Below are 26,696 nucleotides of genomic sequence, written 5' to 3' on the forward strand. Positions count from 1 at the left end.
GTTTGGGCCCCTTTTGCAGCAATTACTGCCTCAGTGCGGCGTGGCATGGATGCTATCAGCCTGTGGCACTGATGAGGTATTATGGAAGACCAGGATGCTTCATTAGCGGCCTTCAGCTCTTCTGCATTGTTTGGTCTCATGTCTCTCATCCTTCTCTTGGCAATGCCCCCTAGATTCTCTATGGGGTCGGGTCAGGCGAGTTTGCTGGCCAATCAAGCACAGTACACTGTATACTTTTCAGAGGTCCGATATTGTTCTATTCTACAATCCTTGTCTTCTTGGTTCCATGTAATATTCTAATTTTCTGGGATTGTGGATTTGGGGTTTTCATGAGCTGTACGCCATGATCATCACAATGATAACAAATTAAGGCTTGACATCTCGCTTTGCATGTAATGCGTCTGTCTCATATATCAGTTTCACCTTTTAATTTGCATTACTGAAATTAATGGACTTTTGCACGATATTCTAATTTTCCGAGTTTCACCTGTACATCTGTGTGCTCCAGCACCTTTAATAGCAGCTTGTTTGATTGATTAAGTGCCATCAAGTCGGTATCGACTCTTAGCGACCACATAGCAGCTTACCACACTCATATTAAGCTGGTGAAGCCTTTTCACCACATCTGTCTCTTTCGGGAAAAGCTTCACTTGCTAAATATGTTTATTGGGCTGTTGTTAAAGATGCAGAAGCAGTTAAAAAAGAGAGAGATTGAGAGAGAGAGAGAGAGAGATGGAAATCCTACTTGGAAGTCAAACCCACCTACATATGAAGTTGTCTTATCCTGAGTCAGACCATTGGTCCATCTAGCCTAACACTAGTTACTCTGGCTGGCAGGAGCTCTCCAGGGTTTAAGGGCTCTGCTTAAAACTTAAAAACAACAACAACAACGTTAAATAGCTACAGGTGGAGGTAACATATTGCAGGGGGAGCAGTTATTTACCTGGTTCACCTCACGCCACAGTCTTGATGAAAATGACCCTAAGGATCTTATAGCATCTGGGAAGGGCAATTTTGCAGCATAAAGGGGAAAGGTTAACTAGCTCTTCCAAAACAATGAGGTCTTGATCTTGATCGCCCCTGCCTGTTGTGGCTGCCATTTAACTTTTTTCAAAATACATAGGGCCAAACTACACGTTCAACATAATGATGAGGCTGTTGCCACAGCCAGCCAAAACCGGGCTAAGGGAGCCCAGCCCTGTTTTAGCTGGTTGTGTGCCACCACGGGAGTTGTGTGGCTCCTGTCGGCAAGCCATCTAAAATCCCCTCCCCCATGAGGTGAGCAGAGCAAGCACTCCGCTAACCCCATTTTTGTGATCACGAGTCGCCATGGTGTGGCTCCATGCTGTGGTGACTCACGAGGAGACCCCCCAACTGGGAGGCTACAACAAGCCTCCCAGCCTCAGGCAGCTCCCTAGAATGCCCCACACACTTGTGTGGGGCATTCTGGGACTTCTGGGGGCTGGGTGGCCCCTGATCTCTGCCGCCCCAATTGGCACCGTGACAGAGCCGGTAATTGTGTGGGCAGCGGATCCTGCTGCTCAGGGTGAACTCCCTGATTGTGTGCGGGGAGAGTGGGTCAAGCCCAATCTCCCCGCATAAGCCCTCATGGTGATTCACACTACTTGTATGAAGCACCTCAATGTGTATTTTGGCCTGGGGCAGGGACCTTTTCTTGCCTTGCTACCCAAGGTCCTTTTGTCTAGAGATGCTGAGGATTGAACCTGGTGTCCTTCTGCATGGAATGTATATACACTGCCAGTGAGCTGCAGCTCCTGCTGCCCTGACAACTATTCTTTCTGAGTAAATATACCCCCTGCTTAGACTGATCTCTGTTTGTACAACCATCTTTCAGGGAAAGAGACAGAAATACTTGATTTGTGATATTTCAGATGGTCTTTTTGTCAGATGTTGCTTCCTACCACCTTCATGTTATTACTTCTGCCATTTTTAATCCAGAATTGAAAAGCTACTGCTGCTAATTGAGCAAAGAGACCCCTTTTAAAGTGGTGGGGAGAGCAACTGGCCCTATCCAGCCCCAGCACAACATCCCTCCAGTTGCTGGTCTCTATGTTATGTGTTGTTGTTTTTTAAGATTGTGAGCCTTTTGGGGTGTATTATTATTATTATTATTATTATTATTATTATTATTATTATTAATAATAATAATAATAATTCAATTTCTTTCTATACCGCCCTTCCAGAAATGGCTCAGGGCAGTTTACACAGAGAAATAATAAATAAGTAAGATGGATCCCTGTCCCCAAAGGGCTCACAATCTAAAAAGAAACATCAGATAGACACCAGCAACAGTCACTGGAGGTACAGTGCTGGGGGTGGATAGGGCCAGTTACTCTCCCCCTGCTAAATAAAGAGAACCACCACGTTAAAAAGTGCCTCTTTGCCAAGTTAGCAGGGGTTTTATTTATGTACTAGTGATCTGAGGCCCGTTAAATAACGGGCGCTAGCAACGGGCGCTCCAGGCCTCCCTCCGCCACCCTGCCAAGAGCCCCGCTGTTTCTTGCACCCGCCGCCTCTGCCTCCCACCTTTCTCTCCAGGTGGCTGCGGATGCGAAGCTGCCCTGCTGTGGCGCTGCAGCGAGAGGAGGGAGGAGAAGGCGGAGGGAAAGGGAGCTCACTTGGCCGCCGGTCACCGGCATGGGATGGTGCGCGGGGCCGCCCAGCTGTTGCTGCTGCGGTCTCCGTTGGGTGAGTAGGGAGAACGGCGTGTCGAAGAGTGGAGGGGAGCACACTGACCACACTGCTGCTGTCACCGGGGCGACCAACGCCCGCATGTTCTCCGCTGGGGGTGCGCGGCCGGAGCGAGCGAGGGAGGGAGGCTGGCTCTGACAGGTCCGCGTACCTGGGGTGGGCATATTTTATGGAGACGGAACCCTTCCTCATGGGCATTAAAGGGGGATCCATGTGCAAAGCCGCTCCAGTAGAAACTGCGGGGTTGGGAGTAGGGAAAAGGATCCAGGTTCTTTCCTCCTTCGGTATCTTCTCCGGATTCTCACCGCCCAGCTCGGAGAGGAGCGGGCTGACCCTCTTCTTCCCTGGAGTCAATCCCAAGGGGGATGACTCAGCCCTTCCTTAAGTTTTCAGCCCCGCCTACTACGCCTTGTGGCTAAAAGGAGGCAACGTGCTTTGAGGCTTGTTTTTGTTTGTCCCGGTCTGGTTTAAAGTCATCGTCTCTGTGGACAAAGAGCTGGTCTTTCCCCAAAGTTTCCTTGCTGTTTTGATTGCGTTGAAGGCTATGTGCAAATGCCAAGTCATGCTTGACTGTGTACTGCCCCTAACTACAGTGTTCTGCATGTTTACTTGGAAGGAAGTCTCAATATGTCTTGTTCTCATGTGCAAATGCCCGCCGCCTCTTCCCCCGCCGCCTCTTCCCAACATGGCCGCCCGTATCTGGGCGGCCGTATCTTTTTCGGCAGTTCTGCGCATGCGCTCTGCGCATGCTCAGAACTGCCCAAAAAGACACGGGCAGCACGGCCGCACAACGAAGGCTTTTATTATATAGGATTACTTATTTTTCTGTGCAAGCCGCTTTGAGAGCTTTGGTTGAAGAGTGGTATATAAATATTTGTCATAGTAGTAATTAAAATAAGACTAAGTGACAATCTTATGTCAGTCACCAACAGTTCTTGTGTGCTAATGGGTTTGCATGTTGTTGGTTGTGAGTTTTCTGCTGTGTTTAATGGCATGGTTGATGTAGCTCTCATTTCTGAGGTTAGATGCACAGTTTCTGTTCAGACTGGTACCTGGCTGGAGTTTAGAGGCAGCGTGCAGAGCAGATGTGGGGATGAAGCTAGGGGCAAAGCCTGCCTCTTTTTCTTTTTCTTTTTTTGCCAAGGTCTAGGAGCAGAGCCCAGCACAAAAGCTGTCACTCCACCAAAGAGATACTTAAAAAAATAAATGGCTGAAGGGGAAATAAAAGGCCTTGCTTGTCTCACAACATGTGAGTGCACACAAACCACCACCCCCGGCCATTTATCATTGGTTGCTTGACAACCCTAGACTCGGCCCACACGTTCAGATCTGGGAGTCCCTGAGAATGTAGTATCAAAGCATCACCACACACACTAAGCATATGAAGCTGCCTTATGCTGTGTCAGACCATTGGCTCGTGTAACTCAGTACTATCGACTACCCTGACTGGCAGAAGCTTTTCAGTGTTTTAGGCAGGGGTCCTTCCAGACCCTATCCAGAGATGCCAGGGATTGAACCAGAGACCTTCTGCATGCAAAGCAGGAGCTCTACCATTGAGCTATAGCCCATCCATTGCTGCCTAGAGTGATACAGTTCTTGTTTGATGGTAGTGTTTCTGCTTTGTCTTTTGAAATCTTGGGATGAGCCGCTGAAATAAGTGGAAAGAAAAGAGATAGGGACACAAAATCGCTTTCCAGATTGAAGGCAATTTTAGAAACAGAACAAATTTTTTTTCACCATGCTGAATGTAGCACATCAGGCATATATTGTTGGCTGCCAGATGCTTGTCGACCCTCCCCTGATTTTTGCAGCCCAAGGCTATTGGTGGGGTCAGACCAGATTGAAATCATTTTCCTACCAAGAGCCACTCTACTGTTTAAGCTAAGCTTCCCCATCTCAACACACACACACACACACACACACACACACGAAGCTCTCATCCTTCAGCAGAGCAAAGAACTCTTATGTCTCTCAGCAAAGGATGAGCTAAGAACAAATATTTAAAGTCTTTGGAGGGATGAACAAAGGAAACATTATCTGCTTGTTAACAATGAAATCCTTCCAAAAGAGCTTCAGGGAGCTCTTCCTTAATTGCCCTTGATAGACAGGACAGGCTTTGCTGAAGCTAAGGGTTTAAAAACCATAGAATCTAAGGAGCAGAGGAGTTCTCATGGGGAACATGAGTCTAGTAGTCCTACTGTCCTGTGTCAGGATACCCACTATAGTCCAGGGTCAGCAAGCTGCCAGGCTTCAAGTGGTGCAGGAGTACAGTTACCAGGGCGAACCTTGATGATTTTGGTGCCCGAACCAGCCTTTCTGCAAGCCGCCCCCCCGCCAGGTGCCCCACCACCACAAGGCCCCCAAAACCTACTTTTGCGGGGCCTCCTGTTGCGGCTAACCTACGTGCCATTGTTTTTTAAAAGAAAACAACTGCACGGCCAAGGGGTGGCTGCAGGGCGGGGGGAGCCGAGTAGTCAGCGTGGTGTAGTGGTTAGAATGCTGGACTAGGACCAGGAAGCCCCGAATTCCAATCCCCATTCAGCCGTGATACTTGCTGGGTGACTCCGGGCCAGTCAATTCTCTCTCAGCCTAACCTACTTTACAGGGTTGTTGTGAGGAGAAACTTAAGTATGCAGTACACTGCTCTGGGCTCCTTGAAGGAAGAGTGGGATATAAAATGTAAAAATAAATACATAAATAGAATAGTCACACTCCTCCCTCTCCCCGCTCCCAGCAGCGATGAGGGGAGCAACTGCTGGGCACATCTTCTCTACCCAGCAGCAGCTGTGAACTGTGAGACATGCCCAAGCAGTTCAGAAAAAGATCATCACAAGCCTGTCATGTCACAGGTCTGCGACAATCTTTCTCTGAACTGTGCAGGCGCACCTCACAGTTCACAGAAACTGCTGGGCAGAGAGGATATGCCCAGAAGCCGCTTTCCCTCATCGCTGCCACCAGGGGGGGAGGAGGTCGACTACTTGGCTCCCCTCCCCCACAGCCACCCCTTGGCCATGCGGCGGCTTTGTTTTTTTAAAAGGCACATAGGTTAGCCGTGGTGCAGTGGGCAGGCATGGGGTGGCTGTAGGAGCCCCCCCCGGTAATTTGGAGGCCCCCCCAGGCCTTGGAGGCCACGGACCAAGGCCCCAAGATCCGGGGGTTAGAGTGCCTCTGACAGTTACAGTATGGTTCTATTCAGGCCTGTGTATGCTTTTAGGTTCATTTGTTTGTTTTAAATGAGAATTATGGGCTTTAAAAAAGCTTAACTTGGTGACCTCTATAAATTATTCAGAGTTGCACACAATTACTCCCCTGCCCCCGGAACCTATTCTGCTTTTCCTGGTTGTGAGGAGTGGTGCGAGGTTTCCGGCAGGTCGAGGTGCAGCCTACTATTTGTCTACTCAGCCTTGCCCATCATCCTCTCTAATAAAACACTTGGTGTCCATCCGTGCCTCCCTGGCTTGTTCTGGGCATGCGCGAAGCGTATGCCCAGAACAGAGCCAGGGGGACACGACCGCTAGCACCCGGTGGCCATCTTGGGCGGCTAGAAGCGGCCACCCCGAAGAAGCCGGGTAAGCGGCGGCAGGGGACACTGGCCGAGGCGCGGTGGAGCCATGGCCGAGGCCTGGCTGCGCCGCCGCTTACCCAGCTTCTTCGGGGCGGCCGCTTCTGGCTGCCCAACATGGCCGCCGGATGAGGTGGCAGGGGAAACTAGATGCAGCGGTGGGCCCGGGCAGCGGTGGGCCCGGCCGGAGCCGTGGGCGGCGGTGGGTGGCGGGCCTGGCCGGAGCCGCGGCCAGCGGTGGGTGGCGGGCCTGGCCGGAGCCGCGGTGGGTGGCGGGAGGGGGAATGGCGGCGGGGGTCCGGAGCGCACAGCTCCACTAGTGCCCGTTATCCAACGGGCTTAAAAACACTAGTAGCTTATAAAAGGGGAAATGGCCAGCTGGGTCTGGGAAATAGTGAATGCTTCTTTGAGAGGGAGGTCATCATGGCTCTCTTGAAGAAGGCGGTTGTGAGTCCCCTCCCTGGACCAAAGTGTTCAAGTTAATTTCCAGTGTGTAGCAAATCTCCCTTTTGTAGGGTAGCACACTTGAAATGGCGGTAGCTGCCCAGCTTCAGGTTTTTCTGAATCATACATATTTTTCTGGTCGCTTTTCAGTCTGGTTTCTGGCCTGGTTCGAAGACTGAGATAGCTTTGGCCATCCTGGTGAATTACCCATGCTTTGAGAGAGATTCTATTGATTCTTGGACCTCTCAGTGACTTGAGCAACAGTATCCTCCTGGATCACATGCCTTTTTTGGGAATTGGAGACATGTCATTGCGGTAGTTCTGCTACTACCTGGCTGGTTGTTTCCAGAATATGGCGCTTTAGGACTATAGTTAAGCACTATGGCAGTTATGCCATGGGGTTCCCCAAGGTTCTATATTGTGCTGTTTAATATCTACGTGAGATTACTGGGAGAGGTCATCAGGAGTTTTGGAGTTTGGTGCCATCAGTACGCTATGACACCCGCCTCTATTCCTCCTTTTACATCTGACCTAGGGGGAACCATGAATGCACAGTACAAGGGTTCGGAGATAGCAATAGGTTGGATGAGGGTTTATAAAGTGAAGCTCTATCCAGATAAGGCAGAGGTACTGTGATGAACAGTTCTGGGTAGAATTGCATTTGCCCTTATGGATCAGGTTTGCAGTTTGGGGATGCTACTTGATCTAGCTTTGCTGCTGGAAGTACAAATGGCATCAGTAGCCTGCAGTGTCTTTTTCTAGTTATGGCTAGTGCACCAGCTTTGGCCCTTCTCAGAGAGAAATTAGCTGTGGCTACAGTTATCCATGCTTTGCTAGCATCTGGGCTTTATTACAGTAATGTGTTTATATGGGGCTGCCCTTGAAAATTGTCTGGAAACATCAACTGGTGCAAAAGCAGCCAGACTGTTGGCTGGGACTGACAACTATTAACATATTATGCCACTATTTAAAGAATCTCACTTGCTACTAATTTGTTTCTAGGCTCAGTGAAAGATGCTGGTTTGGGTCTTTAAGGCCCTAACTGGAAAGACTGCCTTCCCCTACGACATCATGTCCAACAGCTAAAATCTTTGCCAGAAACTATTTGCAGAGTGTCCTTGCCTTGTTAGGCTTGGTGTGGGAGAGGTACCCGTACTGTGGCATCTTCCTTCATAAGTATGTCTCTCCACCCAGAACCTTCACTGTTCTTTTTTAGGGGCCAGGCAAAATCCACCCTGTTCTCAAGCTTTCAACAGCATTTGATTGCTTCTGTGTTATCTTGGTCTCATTCTCCTCTTTAAAACTGGTGTTAATGAAACTGCCCCGGGGTGATTGGTAAACACCTCAATAATTGTGTTCGGGCTATGTGTGGGGAAATTAGCTCTGGGTGAGACAGCTCCATGTTAGAATAAAGTTACACAAAGTTGTGGACCCAGGAAATAACTGGACTACAGCAAGGTTGAAGTTTCAAAAATCAAAAGAAGGGTTTATTGAAGGGAGGAGTACAGTGGAAAGAAATGTGTGGTTAAAGCAATCCTATTAAAGGTACGTTCAACTGCAAAGAGGTGTTATAGCTTAAAGTCCTAATTGTCTGAATGCCCAGGCAGGCTAGAGAAATAGGCTTTAGAGAAGGAGGTGGCTAGATTTAAGAAAAAGGAGCAGGGATGGAGATGGGCCCAACAAGGGTCAAATGTTCCTATTACATGAGCTTATACTGGCGCAGAAACCTCAGAACTGTCTGGACAACCGAGGGAACCTGTTCCTCAGGGACAGCTAGGTCAGAAGCAGGGATGAGAAGGCTGGAGGGGTTAGATGATAGGGGAGAATCCACAGGGGTACCTTCTTCGTGAAACCACTTCCTGGGTTAGTGAGGAAAACTGGGCAGATCGGGTTTATCCAGAGAACCGATCTGGAAATTGGCACGAAAAGCTGGACACAGCCTGGTGTGATGGCATGTGAGTAGCAGATCGCTCAAGCTGCTGGTAACTCCAAGTTGTGTGGGTGTTGCAAAGGAGCACACTGGATCACGGAATTGGGATTTGATATACGTGAGGACATGTCCTGGGGCAACATTCCAATTGACCTTTTTTCTTGACTAAATTCTTTCTGGGAAATCTCAAAAGATCCCAATATTTGTGTCTGCTGTACTGCACTACAACACAATGAGTGAATAGGATGATGCAAATGGAATGGCTGAATGTGCAAACATGGGAACTCTTTTGGGTTGGAAACACCTAGTGAACTAATCAGCGTTTTAATGGGTACATTTCTGGGTTCCGATTGCCCGCTCCAGCCTTCTTGTGATAAGGAGGGAATGTGCATTCACGGAGCCTTATTTGACTTCCCTGCTGAAATAAGTGGCTCGTTTGAGGCACCTGTGGAGGGGAGGTAAACTCAAGGAGGGTCAATTGTACAGAGAGACCTTGAATGGAGAGTTAACTGTCGTGAGTTAACCTTGGGATTCTACTCAGGTATCCCAGCATGGGGAAGGCGCCAGGCGAGCTCCCTTTCAATTTGGCTCTTTTGTAGTTGCTAAATCTAGGGGTAACTGTCCCACTGCCTACTGAGTGACTGTTCCCCAATATGCCAACAAATGAAGAGCTCACGGTGCTGTGAAGCTCTTGAGCAGGTCAAAAGTGAGACCTGCTCTTCTGCAGTCTCAAACATAAGCAGAGAGGCTTCTGTGAGCCTGCAGAAAAAGCAGAGCTAGCAACACTGGATACTCACTTAAAATGTCGTAGGCTGCATTGGTGGTGTTTGTTATTAATCTCCTGCTGTTTGTGTTTGTCTTGTTTCTATTGTTATTTATTGTTTTAAATTTTGTTATCCACCTTTGAGGCTTCAGGAGATGACAGGATATTTTGAAACAAATAACAACTATTTATATACAAATATAATAAATCAACAAATAAGACATAAGACTCATTCACATGATTATAGGGGTAGGACCTTGTTCGGGAGCTGTGTATGCTCCCATTTTGTGATCATGTGCACGGGAAACAGCAAGGTTGGAGGGGGAGGAAGTGATTGTCTTGGAGAGAGAAACTAGGTCAGACAGTGATTTCTCCTACCTCAGTAAAGTGTTGGGTAGGACAGCACCGAACAACACAGCTTCTCTCTCCCAGATGATCCTACCCTAAATATAATGGTATGAACTGCCTTATAGTGATGGAGGAAGGGTGGTTGAGGAAAATACTTAGGGCAACAAAAAACATGGAGCCAAGTCTGCTTAGCCCACCTTCCCCCTCTTATATCAACAGATATTTTGCACAGAGTAACAGTCAGTCTCCATAATCTTGTGGTCTGGAAACTTGCCTTTTTTAAAACCAGAAATTATTTATTGAGTGCTCATAATGGTCTAGGCAGGTAATTAGAACAAAGCCTAAGTGTGTGTACTCTTGCTTCCATCCATCCTTGTTACTTATGCCTCTCCCCCTTTCCCCTTCTAGTTTTGTCAGCACCTCTATCAAATCTGGACAGTAAGCTCCTCAGATCAGGAACCTGTCATCCTGTTATGCCATTCAGTAAAATGCCATGTACTTTGGTGGTGCTATATAAACATCATCATCATCACCACCACCACCACCATCATCAATATAGGCCCAACTTGCAGGGTTATGCAAGGTTACAATCTTTATTGTATTGTGCTAATGAAGACTGTGACACTGACTGGCTGAGCTGAGTGATAATATGGCATTTTCAGGAACATTCTGGCTACTCGGAAAACAAAGCCACCTTAATCTTTGCAGTCCAGTTTCTGTGAGGGAAAGGGGGAAAGCCTTGGATTTACTGGACAAGGAATTCAGCATCCTGAGACTCTCAGCATTAATTTGGGCTAGATGCCCTCACTCACGGAATTGTCTCACTTCCCAATCTCCTTTTCCTCAAGTCCCCAGCTGCCCCTTCCATGGGGTTTCTCTTTCTTCTCTACCCTTATCTCTGCCCCTCAGCTTCCACACCTCCTCCAACTTCTCAGTCCTCAAGCCTCTTTGATAACTCAGCAAAGAGACACCTTTTAATGTGGTGATTCTCTTATATTAAGCAGGCGGAGAACTGTTGCTGGTATTTGCCTTATGTTTCTTTTTAGATTGTGAACCCCTTGGGGACAGGGTAAAGTATGCTGTAAAGTCGATTTCAACTCCTGGCGCCCACAGAGCCCTGTGGTTTTCTTTTGGTAGAATTCAGGAGGGGGTTACCATGGCCTCCCGCACAGTATGAGATGATACCTTTCAGCATCTTCCTATATCACTGCTGCCCGGCATAGGCAGAGGCGGATCAAGCTATTTGCCACCCCCATGTGTGGAGGAAGGTCCAAAACGGGCTGCAGACGGGGGCATGCACTCATTTGGAAGGGAGAGGGGACCTAGAAGCTTTTCCTCGCAGCCCCACTGCACAGCAGCACTGCTTTAAAATAAAAGGGGGAACTTTCCCCTCGTCCCACCACCACCCTCCCCACTGAAGTCGCTGCTGTCCCATTCCACCACACAGTGGCATTTTAAAGTAAGGGGGCTTTGGGCCTCAAATTTTGCCTACTCTGCCTCTCCTTAAACCCGCCACTGGATATAGGTGTTTCCCATAGTCTGGGAAACATTCCAGTGGAGATTCAAAGTGGCAACCTTTTGCTTGTTAGTCAAGCATTTCCCCGCTGTGCCACTTAAGGGTACCATCTTTTTAATGTATTAATTATTTTTCTGTGTAAACCACTTTGAGAACTTTGGTTGAAGAGCAGTATGTAAATATTCGTCCTCGTCTTCATCATCCCAGTCTGCCACAAAGCTGCCCTTGTCCCTAAGGCCCGTGTGGAGATTTACTCTCAGCCAAGCTAACAACTTTCCCTCCCCTCACAGAAACAGGGCTGCAAACATTATTCCACTTATCATGGTATATTGCACAAATGTATGGCTATTTGTCACAAGATTTTCAGCTTGCACTCATAAATAATGAACTTTAAACTGTTGTTGTAAATTGCCCAGAAACAGAAATTTGGGGCGGTCTACAAATTTGAAAAATAAATAAATAAATAGAAATATCTCTGAAATAACTGGGTTCCACCTGCAAATTCAAGCTTGCTTTCCCACAGGCCTTTAATGGCTATATTAAAAAGCAATGGTTTCTCTCCCCATGTGGAACGTCGCTCTCCATCATGAGAATGGACCATTTGCTCTAACCTTTGGATGCTTATCTGTTAGCCTGTTTTTGATCTGTGAAGGGAACTTTCTAGCCTTGGAGGCAATGAACTAACTCAAAGTTTTTTAAATTTTTTAATCCAAGGATGTTCTCCTTCACCTACTTCCTTCTGACTTAACCACTTTACTATTTTAATGGCACTTTTTATCATTTATAGAACATTTGTAAAGTGCACAGTGTTTAGATTTTATTTTGTTCATCTTAACAGTACTGTGAGCAAGGCAACTCGGTATTCTCATTTTCGAAGAGAGGAATGGAGAATGATTGGGAGGGAGTAGCCCAGGGCCTCACAGGGACACCATGCCAGCAGAGGACATGGTGCTTGAACCTAGATCTCAGTCTTGAGGGACAAGATCCAAGATATACGTGGGCTGAGGCAAAGTTTGGTCCTATTACAGGGAACACAGTAGCATATTAGCTTCATTGCTCAGATCAGTGAGCAAGGCTGACCTGGAAGTTTTTATAGGGGTCAGGAGGTATCACATGACCCACCTATGCTGTTGAGGCTTCCTTGTAGGTCCAGAGTAAGACCTAAGCAGTAAGTAAAATACTGGAGGCAGTTTTCTGTGAGAGTCTTTTTGCCTTGAAATTCAAACAAGCTTCAGCCCCACCTCTAACCTGCAATATTAACAGTAGACTCTATTGCAGAGGCGGGGTTCTTTGCTACTCTCACAGCCCTAGCCTGACACCCAATCTGCGATATTAGCAATGGGCTACATTACAGGAGCCACCTAATGGCACAGTGGGAAATAGCTTGACTACCAAGCCAGAGGTTGGTGGTTCGAATCTGCGCTGGCATGTTTCCCAGACTATGGGCATACTCTCATAATGCGCGGGAGTAGGCAATGGTAAACCTCTCCTGTATTCTACCAAAGACAACCACAGGGTTCTATGGTTGCCAGGAGTCAATACTAACTTGACGGCACACTTTATCTTTACATTACAGGACTGTCATAAGCCATTCTCAGCTTCAGCACCCCTCCCTCCAACCTGCAATTTGGAGGAAATTGATTATATTGGCATTGAAAAAACAGAACGGGTGGGAGTATTTTTCGGTTTCATTTAAGAATTATTTTTTTCAACTTCTGAAGACCTCTGAAGGGCCTTCAGAGACCCCCACAGGCAGGCACCCCGCAGTTTCCCCCCCCCATCCAGAACTCACCAAATATACCCAATATACAAATATACTAAATAAATAAATATATATATATATAAATAAGGGACCGTCATCAGAAGCTATAAGCATTTTTTTTTTAAAAAAATGTTCAAGAAAATTGTACTGTGTTCCCAGAATACTGGTCAGGTAAAAAAGAGCAGTGCTTAATTTCTAAAAAGAGATGGGGCTCAGGCCTATGCTGATTCCTATGCCTGTACCATCTGCCTTAGAAGAAAGCCCTGTTCCTTAATTCTAAGTGTGTGTGGAGTCAGACAGGCTGCAAGGAAAGACATTCTGTGCATGCTCAGAGATAGCAATTTACTTCAGAGATCCACTTCTTTAAAGAAGGAGGATGGGAGGGATAGTGCTGAATGGATATGGCTGGAGGAGAGGGTTCTCCTTTTCTTTCTTGCTTCACTCTCCTAGACACACACACAACCACACAAGAAAGGTTAAGCAAACCTGTTGCAGCAGTTCCTGAATGCTCAAACAAGCAACAGCTACTGCTATGGAAATAACAAAAGCCAAGAAGTGTTATTAGCTGAACTTTCCACCACCGCTGCTGCAGTGGCACATAGCTAAAACCTCTGCCTCTAAAGTGCTGAATCATGAACAAGAGAGGTGCTGGAGTTCAGCCCTAGCTGAAAGCTGTGCCTTCTGATTGAGGTACAGGACGTACTAGATATGGTCAGTAGGGAAGGCAAGGCAATTTGCACATGCTCAGAGGTATTCATTATTTCACATGATTATGGACTGAGTCCTGGCATTTAGAATAGGTTGCTGCAGGGCTAAACTGTAGCTCAAATTGTCTGTCACTTCATTGTCTAATGTTAACTCTTTTCAGAAAGCTATCAGGAAAGCAGCCATGGGTAATCCTTCTTTAGTGTACTGCAAGCAGAACTTCTGGGAACCTTGCTGAATAAGAAGATGGATTTGCCTGTAGTGTAGTTAAGTCATAATAATTATGTGAGTATGAACGTATGCAAATTACTTCCCTGTCCTCATTACTGCTGGATGAATGCTTGGGGCCATAACTACCATTTAAAACAAGATAGCAAATCAGATGCTTTCCAAATATATATTTTAGAATTCTATCATCATCGTCCTTTAACAAATTCATTCTTGCAAAAACAATGGCCAAATATTTTGAGCACAGAAATGGAGAAGGCAAGAAGGGTATATTAATAAAAATTCAATTACACACTTATTGCTTGTGCAATGCTCTGCTAATTGCACAGTGACAAGATTTATCTTGGAAAGAGGTACTCAATCTTCACCAGCCAAACAGATCCAGAGTGTATTTCATTGAGCTTAGTGTTCACCGATCCTCAGAGAGTCAATTAATTCTTGCTGGGGGCATTGCTCATAGAGAGGTCTTTCTGAATGTCACAGCAGGGGCGTGGGCCTGTGTGAATACAGAATCCTGAAGCTGTAAGGTAAATAAGCTGGGTCCTTGGAAATGGTGTGGGATGGTCCTTGGCAATGGTCCTTGGCATGGTGTGGGAGCACCACATTGCATGAGAAATCCCAGAATCAGTGGGAGGCGGGGTGCTTGCTGTGGCTCTTCCCCATACAGCATGGAGTAGGTTGGTGCTGAGAGAGGGATTTAGCCTGTGGCATCCACCTCTGCCCAGTGAAGGGCATGGCAGGGAGACCAGCCAGACTAGCACATAGAGATATACAAAGTCAGAAGTGCTGTATCATTTCCTAGATGGGGAATTTCCAGGTTTTAACTGAAGAAACCATGTTTAAATCTTCCCTGGGGTCAAAGTGAGAATAGCTCATGGAAATCAATGGAGAAATCCTGGATTTTAGCATAGTTGTGAGTGAGTAGCAAGAGTGTCCCAGTCTTCCCATAAAAAGAAAAACTAGCAGCAAAAAGAGGAACTCTGCTCAGGTCTGATTCTATGAGAAAAATTCATGGGTTTTGTTCAAACCTTTTCAATGCCAATATAATCCATTTCCCCCAAATTGCAGGTTGGAGGGAGCGATGCTGAAGCTGATATACAAATATACAATATACAAATATTGTGACACACCCCAAATTTGTGTCTATGGGCAGTCTACAACAAAAATACCATAAAATTCAAGCAGCAATTAAAACATATTAAAAGCAGTTAAAAACAAATTAATAACTCTAGAAATCTAGTTAAAAACTTGGATGAACAAATGTGTTTTAAGAGTCCTTAAAAAGCTGTCAGAGATGGGTAGTCTCTTATTTAAGCAGGGAGTGCATTCCAAAGCCTTGGGGTGGCAGCAGAAAAGGTTCATCCCTGAGTAGCCACCAACGGAGCTGGTAGCAACTGTAGGCAGACCTCCCCAGATAATCATTGTTAAATAGGATTGCCAATGGTCCCAGATTACCTGGGACGTCTCGTATTTCTGGGGGGAAGTGGTTGTCTCGTCCAGGTCACCATTTTCCCTGTATTTTGGCTCGCCACCTGGAGATTGCGTCCCAGGAGGAGGCATGGCACGGGCAGGTGAATGGCGTGGGTGGGCAAGGCAAGCCGAGGGGAGGCAGAAATGGCAAGCGGGGCCATGCAGTGAAAGCAAAGGAGCCAGTATAATTAAGCTCTCCATGTGTACAGCCACACCTGTCAGCTTATCTCATATTTCCTTCCAAATGGATAGCAGGAAAACCAGGGGCATAGTGTCCATTGCACCAATGGGTTCAAAGAACCCAGGCCATCCTTCCCAGGGGCCATGCCTGATACCACAGCCACACCCCTGCATCTGACATCAGATGCTCGGCCACATTTGCAAATAAATTCCGGTCAGTGCTGGGCTACCAGCGTGTTCAGGATGGTTTCTCCCTGCTTGCAAAGGCATGGGGAGGCATTCCCAGCCAGGCTGGAAGCCCAGCACAGGCTGAAAAATCTCAAAAATGGAGCATGGCTCTCAAAAATGGGAGCCCCCACCTCTGAGACATCCCCCCTTGTGTCCCGTATTCGGGCAAGATAATGTTTGCAACCCTATTGTAAAACTTTTGTACCTAACTGTACTTGCTGACTTTCATCAATGGCAGCTGTAATGATAGTCAGGCTTGAGGAAGGACTTGGCCTCAATTAGAGAAACTGCCTTGAGGGTGGTCTTCTCCAAATAAGCCCTGGAGAATCAAATCCCTGTAACCCCATCCAAAGTGATCGGCAGGGATTCTTGGACAACAGCCTAAAGAGGAGTTGAGGTGGGATGCGTGAGAGTTCAATTCTTCCCTGGAGGCCTCTGAGTGAGGTCTGGTCAGCAACTAACTGTAAGAAAATGCGAGACTAACAGCCTTGGGCTGGGAATCAACTGGAAGTTCCTTATCTGGGAGTAAGTAGGAAGGATAGGGAGCAGTTTAGCTAGACACGTCAGGGAATTTGTTTTTTGTTCAAGTGTTTGGATCTGACTGCATGGTTCTTGTAGTTCCTGGCAAAGGGTTTTACTTGAATGGAAGCAGCGATTGTTGATGCCTCTATAGTTTTCCTTATCACCCAATTATTAATAAATCCTTGTTATTAAAGAGTGTTACTCCTTATTGAGCCCTGCCCTAGTCCAGGGCTAGGGCCTTCAGAGACCCCCACAGGCACACACCCCAGCAGTTCTCCTCTCCCCCATCCAGAACCCACCTGCCGGCCTCATCACCACCACCCTGCTCGCCTCTTAGTCCACTCCGCCCCGGACTGAACAACTCACTCTAGCGAACAATGGGGTGCGTGTGAACAGAGACTTTGCCTGAGCCCATATCAGTCACCACGATTGACCCTAACTCTAGTCCTGGGTAGTTCGACAGGCTCCATTGGGAATGTAGGGATATTTATTTATTTATTTATTATTTATTTATTTATTAGATTTATATACCGCCCTTCTGATACGGCTCAGGGCAGTTCACAACATGGATATGGTCTGCAGTTGACAGCTTGGCTCGCTTGCTTGCAGTGAGGAGACCTTGGGCTCCTCCTCTTTCGCCTGCCCAAGGGCCCAGGCCCACCTTTGATTTCTGCAAGAGCCTATGATAAGAGTGCCTAAGAGCCTGTGCAGAGGTGCAGCGACAGGCAGGTTAGGGCTAACTCAGGCCACTTGCCCTGTTTGTCTTCTGCCTGTCACTGCCCGTCTCAAAAGGGTGGGCAGAAGAAAGGGCTCCGTCTCATTCCACCAAAAGAACTATGATTCCCAGCATGCCTCATGGCTTGACTCCTGCTCCTCACACTCTAGACAACTTTTGAATTTGGGCACCTCTACTTGCCCGGGCCTCACCCAGCTCCCAGGAGTGGACTCCCGCTGGCAGCACACCCGGGGTCAAGGCCCGCCGGCTGGCATGTTGCCACCATAGCTGGGCAAGGGAAGCACGAGTCAGCAGCCTCCTGAAGGCCACTTATATTTCCAGCCATTTTAAATTAGTATTTCAGGAAGGCTGTTTGAACTTGTGTGCAGCGGGAGCACAGATGAAGTGCTGAGGAGGTCCCCAGAGCAGCGCTCCCTGGGACGAAATGCAGCCCCCGCCCCGTATACTTGAGCCAAGCCTGGTCTCCTCCAGAGCGACGTTCAGCGACCAAAGGCGACTTGCATCCCCAGCTTGAATTACAATCTGGCAAAACATAATAAAATGGAGGAGACAGAGCAGAAGGGCCCCATCTTGTACTGCATTGGAGGACCCACCCCATCAAAGCAGACACATGTGCGAGCGCGCCTCTCTTAGCTTCCCCCCATGCAGGTGGGGTGGGTGGGGGGGAGAGAATCTGCCTGCCTGCCTCCATACAGACTGCGGTGGGGGCTCGGCTTGGTTTTGCTTCCCACCCAGCCCAAAGACCACTTCATCTGCAACCCAGAGAGATGCTTTGGCTGGTTCTCAGCCAAATCATAGGGTGCACCAGGAATCGTCCAGCCCTGCCCTAGTCACATGTCTTGAAGGCCCAAGACTGCTCAAGCCTTTCTTGTAGGGAGGGGTTTTCCACTTTAGTACAAGCTTTGTTTCGATCAATGACCAGAACAAACACAAGCAAAAAGGAAAAAGAGAATAAAACATCATAAAATAGTAGTACGCAACTTACATGCAACGTAACAAAACTTGGCCACAGAGTTAGTACACAGAGTTAGTACTCCACTTTATTCTCCCAGGATATTCCCTTGGAAGGGTGACTCTGGTCATATTAAAAAGTGGATGGTGACAGCCTACCCAGAACTCCTCAAAGCTAGAGGAGGGATTTTGTATCCCTCCATCTACAGCAGCAATGTAAATAAAAAGTAAACTCTTGCAGATTGTTGTTGGTCCTGGTCTTGCAACTTCATCCTTCTCCTTTTAACCATGGCCATGGGACACCTCTCCTTTTTGACCACATGGGTATAAAGTAAAATTATATATTAAACTTCTCTGAACATGCACTGAGTTGCTTTTCATTGCTGCTCAACAATAGTACCCTGTTCCCACACACTCCAGAATGATGCAACAGAGCTCTGTTCTAAGGTAAATAGAGCTTTGCTGGTAAGTTAAATTTTCTTTTTAGAAGTTAAGCACCTCCCTAGATGATATTCTTACTTATAAAACTTTATGCTAGTACTCTGAGCTTCCCTTGCTCACTTTCACCTTTGTCTTGCCTTCACCCAGTGATTAAACTAGCATGGAATCCTTCCAGGAGGAGGCCAAGCATCATCTTCATCCAAAGTTCCTGAAAAATGCTGTTTATGGATTCACCAGCGCTGCTGACAGTCACACCCTGATATTGGTCAGGCAGAATAGAGTAGTCCAAAGTCTTTGAGTGCTTGAAGTGAGACGCCAAATGCCACACTATTCCACACATCTTCCCTCCCGTCCCTCACCCCTGCTGGCTTGCACCTCTTCTCTGTCCCCCACCAGATGATGATGATGATGATGATGATGATGATTTCTCTGTGTAAACTGGCCTGAGCCATTTTTGGAAGGGTGGTATAGAAATCAAATAAATAAATAAATAAATAAATAAATAAATAAATAAATAAATAAATAAATAAGATGAGGGAAAGGTCAGAAACACTGTCTTTATGATTCTTTCATATTGTGGTGTGCATATGATTCCTCTCCCCCTAGTGATAGGAAATTCCAGAGTCAACTGTCTATTTCCTTGTGATGAGGAAATAGTGAAGAGTTACATTTATTTACAAATATATGCATAGTCTAGTACACTGTTTAGTGCTCATGTGTAAAGCAGCATCCATCCAAGGCTCCTCCTTCCATCCAGCTTCAAAATATAGACCTGTTTCACATTCGTTATTTCATTCTCTTAGGCCCCTCACCTGAGCAGGTAAAGATATATCCTAGATGGTAGGTATCTGTGTTCATTCAAAAGCATCTTCTAGCCATCAAAACCCATTGAACAAGCATCTTTAACATCAACAGACCATCAGTGCTCATTAGCTAGCAAGCAAGCAAGTTAAAATATTTTCACTTGACATATTATAATAGCATTTCTATTCAACAGCTGAGATCTTGGGCTGAGAAAGGAATTGTTCCCACAACTAGCTTAGCCAATGATCTTGGGATGTATTTACCTTCTTCGGCAGCATTTGACTTGTCTTGATTGCTTGAGTCATATTTGCTCTGCAGACCGGTTTTCTAGGCATATCTGCTCTCTGCTTTTGGCATGCTATGGTCCAGATTGTGTGGGTTGGTTGAACGTGGCTACATGAGTCTTGGATCAAGGAGCTAGATTATGTAGCTTTCTTGGTCTTTCTAGAGTCTGCAAAACCCACACACAAAATTCCATTTTGAATTATATTTTCCTTGAGTAGTAGATTTCCATAGAAAATCCATCCACCTATTTGAATGTTGGACAATTATGTCTGGGCTGCCATGTTCTCAGTTGATTGTTTCAGTTAAAAGCTTCAGCTGTTCTCAATTTTACCCACAAATCAGATCTGTCCGGCATTCAGTTCCTTAACTGTGAATGACAGAAAAAGAAGTTGCCTGAAACAGCCATTTCATCTTGCCTTGTGATAGTGGTCTCTTCGTGGTTAAGCTGTGAGTCTGTGTCCTGGTGAACCTGGCCTGGATGAGACTAAACTGAGATTTGAGTGTAATAGCAAGTACTGTTGCAAGGTAGTAGGGGAGGGGTCAGGCTGTACAGGGCTCGAAACACCTCCCAAAGAAGAAGGCTATTGCATGAACTAGGGTCTGAGCATCTAAACTGCCCAGCAAGCCTAGTGAGTGCTTTACTGCATGTCTGCTGAGAGTGAGCAGGAATTTAGAGGGGCAGAGACCTGGCTTGAACATAGGAACATAGGAAGCTGCCATATACTGAGTCAGACCATTGGTCTATCTAGCTCTCTATTGTCTTCACAGACTGGCAGCGGCTTCTCCAAGGTTGCAGGCAGAAATCTCTCTCAGCCCTATCTTGGAGAAGCCAGGGAGGGAACTTGATACCTTCTGCTCTTCCCAGAGTAGCTTCATCCCCTGAGGTGAATATCTCGCAGTGCTCGCACATCAAGTCTCCCATTCAGATGCAACCAGGGCAGACCCTGCTTAGCTATGGGGACAAGTCATGCTTGCTACCACAAGACCAGCTCTCCTCCCATGGCTCCTCCCTTGGAGCCATGTATACTGACATCACAGGATGTTTTTCAGGTACAGCCTTTTGTGGTCTCTGGGAGCTTGCAAGGGAGTGAGGAATTTTGGGGGTTGCTATGAATTGAAATCTTATTCCTCCCATAAAAAGAGTGAACCCTTAGTCTCAAGCAAAAATGCTGACATTGAATGCTTTCCCTCTAGGTGGTCTGCAGAGCATTCTTCATTGGATAGTATCTCAGGTCATTTTGGGGCCTGAGGCAGTCTCCTATTGACCGACATCCACATCCCACATCCTTTGCCTCAGAATCACTGCCTTGGACTGGGCTATGATAAATTCCTGGGAAGAAATGTTTTACTTCTTACAAATGGAAAAGAGAACACATCTGCTGAAACTGATGTGAGATAAATCTAAACCCTATCTTTTTCTTTACATTCATGTATGGAAGGTAGCCTGCTACTGTGGTAAAGTCACCTGCCATATATGGATCTTTTTGATTCTGCCAACTCCTATGTTCATTTCTGTTGGAGATATATATTTGTGTGTTTGCAATTTCCATTAAAATCATTTTATTGAAGAAGATTTAGATTTTAAAGAACTAGATCAAGAATGGCACATTGCTTTTTTAGTCTTTCCTCAGTGGCCTTGCTAAATATTTTCCCCCCTATTTTTGAAGTGTTTTATGTTTTTGTAAACTGTTAACGTGTGCTCTAGTTTGATCTTCTTTTCTCTAAGCTGAACATGTCTGCCTCCCCCTACCCCTGCTTTCCTTTCATGTGTCTTGTGGACAGGCTGTGAGATAGAAAGAGGTGACATTTGTTGAATCAATTATGTATGATGTATTTGTGCCCCCATCTCCAGCACAGTGCCCTTCCCTCCCAGGCATAAAATGACATGAGATCACTGTATCACTCTGGTGTTGTTCAGCATTTTGCACAGAGGCACACTTTTTGCTGGAAAAGAAATATAAATGACCCTAGTTTTCTGATTTATTTCCTTTACCCACAAAGTCTTTATTTCCAACTGTAATAATCTTTCCTTCTCTCACATGCATTTCCTCACACGGTGTGTCCACCCAGCACATTAGCTGATAAGTCAGGCTTGTGAGGTGAATTTACAATGGATATTAAATAAATAAAACAAAATAAAGTCTGAGCTGGGGAGGGGACATGCTCTAAGCCACAGTCACTTTCTTCATAAAGTGTCTTTTTCCCCATCCTGCCCCGTGTCCTGCCCTCGTATGTCGTAGATCTGGCTTCCCAATACAGGAATTTGTGCCTCAGTCCTTCTGTTCTCTACCATTCCTGTCTTATTAGGTTAATGCACAGTAGCACAGTGGCAGAGAGTGAATCAGGAAGTCCTGTGAATCAGGAAGTCCCTGGTTTCGGTATCACCAGAAAGGAATGGAGTCAGAACTACAAAAAGGTGCAGATGATGAGAGATTTCTTACAAACATATTTGTTCTAAACCCAGCGCATTTCAGCAAATATTCTTCTTCGAGGATACAAAAAATCATTTGTAATTGCATAAGATCTCACTAACTGTAGTAATCCCTGTGATAATCCTACTAACTGTGGTCATTCTGGCAGGTCTCACACCAAGTCATGAGACCTACCTAGATTGCTATAGTTAGTGGGATTTTATGCTATCATAAATTATTCTTTTGGCACCCCTGAAGAAGGCAAGTTGCTTGCTACAAGTGTGTTAGGCTTCAAAGAAGAAGGCAAGTACATTTGGCTTAGAGACCTTTTAGAGACCTGGGTTCATCTCCCAATTGAGTCATGAAGCTCACTAGGACTAAATCAGTCTTTCTTTCCCTGCTGTACTTTATAGAGTTGTTAAAATGCAGAGATGTAGTGGTTAGAGTGCTGGACTAGGACCAGGGAGACCCGAGTTCAAATCCCCATTCAGCCATGATACTAGCTGGGTGACTCTGGGCCAGTCACGTCTCTCGCAGCCTAACCTACTTCACAGGGTTGTTGTGAGGAGAAACTTAAGTATGTAGTACACCACTCTGGGCTTCTTGGAGGAAGAATGGGATATAAAATGTAAATAATAATATTAATTAATAAATTAATAATTAATAATATGCTCCTTGGAGGAAGAATGGGATAGAAATATAAAATACATTGCTGTCAGCCACTAGAATATGTGAAGCAATGAATAAAAGTGCCTGTGTGCATGTGCAGAGTGCTTGCATCTTGCCACTAAGTAACAAGACTGTCTCCAAGTTTCAGGTGCTCCTCCCACCTGGCTGGACCTTGAGAGAGTGTCTCTGCCACCACCACATAAAGGCTACAGGCACATGGATGGTCTTGGAGACTAGCAGCAGCCCTTCTGAAGGCCCAAGGCTCTCAGTAGCTGCCCAGTGATGCCGACCACTGACATTGGCCCTGCTAAATAACCTCTATCTTTGCCCACACACATGCTAGTGTTAGGGAGCCGGGCTTTCAGTGCAGAATTCACAGCTGTCTGGCAGACCTTCCCTTTCCCTTTCAGTAGAAATTAACCAAGGTTTCATGTTTGGATGCTGTGAGAATTAAGCAGGTTTGAAAATGGCTTAGATGGACGGTGTGAACACAGAAATTAATTAATGCACTCAAGGGATTAGGCTTAGCCCAAGATCACATTCTGCTGCCAGTCCTGAAGAATCAGGTCAGATAAATCAAATGATGATGTACATGGAGACAAGCAGGCCTTGATGACTGGCAGCTGACTCTGCAAACTGTCTCCACTGAAAAGCATTGTGTCTGAAGGGATATGGAAGTTCTCTCCATGGTGTAATGTCTGTAATCGCCAGGGAGTTGAACTATTAGAAAGACAGGTTCACTTCAGGTTCAAGTTCATCAGTATTTTTAACACTCAGCTTCAGTTCCAGTTCAGATACTAACTTGAAAAAGTGCTTCTGTAACTGGTTCAATCACTTTGAAACAGTTTTGAACTGGTTTAGATGCACTTTCGCACAGAATAATATGAGAGGCTGACATTCTGCACAACTTTGTGTATAATGTTTGCATAGCCATAGAGATTATGTCATCCAGAATGGGATAAGGAGTATTAATTTGATTCAGCCCCTTTTCCGTTCTAGAGGCGCTCAATTTATCCCGGCGGCTATAAAATTGTTTAAAGCTAAAGTGTGTACGCAATTATTATATGGAGTTCAATTAGGTTTATATCCCAACTTTAATAAAATTGCGGCTATCCAATCAAACTTTTAAAAAAGTGTTTTCCAAGTACCCGGCTACATCCCAAGAGCAGTTTTACGTCTGGATATGGGATTGATTAAAATTGAGGCCTGGGCCTGGATCCAGATCTTGAACTATTGGCTCAAGTTAATGTTCTATCCCATTGGTATTATTTCATTGATATTCCAGGATGTACACCATTCATCGTGGCTAAAAAAAGGTGGAAGAACATTTGTATTATTATGGCTTTTCACCTTCAGCTAACTTAAATCTGATTTATGAGGCTGTTAGAGTTAAACTTAAAGAAATAATCCTAGATATGGAAACTCAGATTGACAGGAGTAACATCCTTAGGGGTGTTTTCTTGGGTACACAAGGTGCAAATTACTCTCCTGCTAGATACTTATATGTTCTTGCTGTGCCTAAATTTCGTAGGGCTATGACTTTAGCTCGCTGCAATGCTATGGACACTGCAGTGTTGCAAGGGAGATTTCAAGGTATTCCCTATCAAGAACGTGCCTGCCCATGTGGTTCAGGAAAAATTGAAACAACAGCCCATGTTATCCTGTACTGCCAAATTTACAGTGACATCAGTTCCAAATGCATTCTAACCCAACTTAATTTGCACCCGGGACTTTCAGATAATGATTTTTTAAATTTACTGTTAACAGATAGTAATAGAGACAAATTACTTATGGTTGCTAAGTTTTGTTACATTAGTAGTGTGATTCGGACTGAAGCTGTTAATTCTAAGTAATTGTTCCTTTTCTTTATGATTTAGTTATATTTCCTCACCTTGTTCTTTTTTTAAAAAAATGTAAATTTATGTAATTTTGGCCATTGGCTGTATTAATAAAGATTGATTGATTGTTTGCATAGCTGCATAAGAGTGCTCTTGTGTAAGAGCAAACATTGTGCAAATGCAGTTGCACACCAGTACAGCCATTATTTCCGATGGCTGTACTATTCTGCACCTCCATTGTGTCATTTTTGCACTTGCGCAAAAGTGCTCTTGAGCAGCTACTCAAACATTATTTTTATGACTCCACATAATGTTGTGCAACCTGTCAGCCAGACTTTTTTGTTTGCAGTATCTTTGATAAGAATACAGTTACAGTACTTCTGAAAAAATATGTATTATTTTTAAATGGTTTGTGTTTGAATTTTTTTTAAGGTTTTAACAAACAAAATATGCAGCAGGCAAAAAAAATCAGGAAATTGAAACGTTAGTCATATAACTGAAAGCTAAATGTCTGATAACTGAACCACTTGTTATTTCACTTGTTTTTGGTTCCAGTTCAGGTTTAAGGCAACAAAGAGATTTGAGGTTCGGTTCCATTCCAGTTCACCAAATAAACCTCTGAATGGGGTTTTGGGTTGAGTTTTAGGTTCTGTTCAACTATCTGGTAATTACTCATTTGCACATGCACATGTTGCAACCATCATGCAATGAACATGCATGCATGTGTGAAGCAGGGCCAAGTGTACAGTACAGAAGTGCAAAGAAATCAAGTGATGTGCATGCATGGGGTTTTTCCAGGTAACAAAAACTCTTTTATTTAATAAACACAGAATTTGATCTTTCTGATCTGAGAGTGGCTGAACAGGCGATGAGTTAAATACTGGGATTAAGTGAATAAAGGTACAACAGGGGAGGAACAGCATCTCAACCAATTATGCCAAGGTTGATGCTGGGATACCATCAGGTGCAATGTTAGTTCCTTCCCAGCACTGCCTGTATCTTTCCTAGCAGGCTAAGGAGAAGAAGAAGAATCCAGTGTGCATTGGTGCCAGGAAATTGCATTATTCCGTTTGACGTCTCCTTGTCTGCTAGCTTCCAGCTGCCGCCACCGCTGCTTTTACCCGGCTATCCAATCTGTTGTAATACCATTAGCTGCGCTCCAGCAGCAGGGCAGGCAAAGAGGGTGGCCAAAGCGGATTTGATGCTGATTTAAATAACAATAAAGATTATTAGGGCTTTACGTGGACAAGTACTTTTGGTCTAGTTCATGAAAGCCCCTTATGGAAGAGGCTGGAATGAGCAGACCCTCTGTGTTATGTGCGAGTGCCATGATTGGAACTCCTCTGTGTCCCCCGCCCCCAACATCATCTCAAAAAACAACCATGCCCCTTCCTCCTTTGAGATCAGGAGTGCAGCAGCAGGGGGACTCTAATCCTATGTCTCTGTGACCCTAATGAGACACTTTGTGCTAATAGGTTTCCCCCTCTGTGACTAATAGTAACTTTGAACTGGAGGGAGTGCAATTTCAGCTGGGGAATCAGCCCAGGGTCCAAGGGGACTTCCAATCACAATTCTTTCATGTAATGTCTAGTTTGGCCCTTAAACTGATGGTGGGGCACCGCCTTATCAGGTGATGAGACATGACAGGCAAGTTGCTCAACATACAGACCTCCCAATCTTCCCTTTCAAGCACAGCTGCAAAGGCTAAGGCTGTCAGGCCCATTTAAGGGCACACACTCAGTTTGCATGTGGTGAGAGCTCGGCCCCAAATCATGGCAAGCACCTCCGTGCACTCATCTTAGAATGCACCCCAGAATCTTCTGCCAGAGCACATGAGTTCCACAACAGATATGCAGGAGTTCCTGGGCAGACAAATCAATGTGTCAAGGATTCCTTGAGGGTAGGCCATTCTGAAAACCACTAAGATAGGCAATGGCTCATTTTAAAGAGAGATTCCAGGGCTTAAGCCTGCTCGGAAGCCACACATTCCATCCTAGAACTCCAGGCACTTGTTCTCATGACCACTTGAATGTGTGGTGGCCTCAGGGAACAGACTGCTCATATTGACTTCCAGATGGTAGAACACCATTGGGAAGCATTCTCTTTCCAGAGCTTCTCAGTGTACACTAACAGCTGGTTCCAGAATGTACTTGTTGACCAATGGCTAGTAAGCAACACAGACCATGCTATA

At 45.6% G+C, this 26,696-nt stretch overlaps 1 protein-coding gene and 1 long non-coding RNA gene across 3 annotated transcripts in view; both read left to right on the top strand.

Moving 5' to 3' along the window:
* ASIC2 (acid sensing ion channel subunit 2) overlaps positions 1–26,696 on the top strand; it is a 528,145-nt gene that overhangs the window by 69,672 nt on the left and 431,777 nt on the right. The window lies entirely within an intron of this gene.
* Positions 12,412–21,075, top strand: LOC128329415 (uncharacterized). Its single transcript, XR_008309645.1, has 3 exons — positions 12,412–12,443; positions 13,906–14,027; positions 20,782–21,075. It is a non-coding gene; the product is annotated as an uncharacterized LOC128329415 (long non-coding RNA).

Source organism: Hemicordylus capensis, chromosome 6 (assembly GCF_027244095.1).
Source record: "Hemicordylus capensis ecotype Gifberg chromosome 6, rHemCap1.1.pri, whole genome shotgun sequence".
NCBI lineage: Eukaryota > Metazoa > Chordata > Lepidosauria > Squamata > Cordylidae > Hemicordylus > Hemicordylus capensis.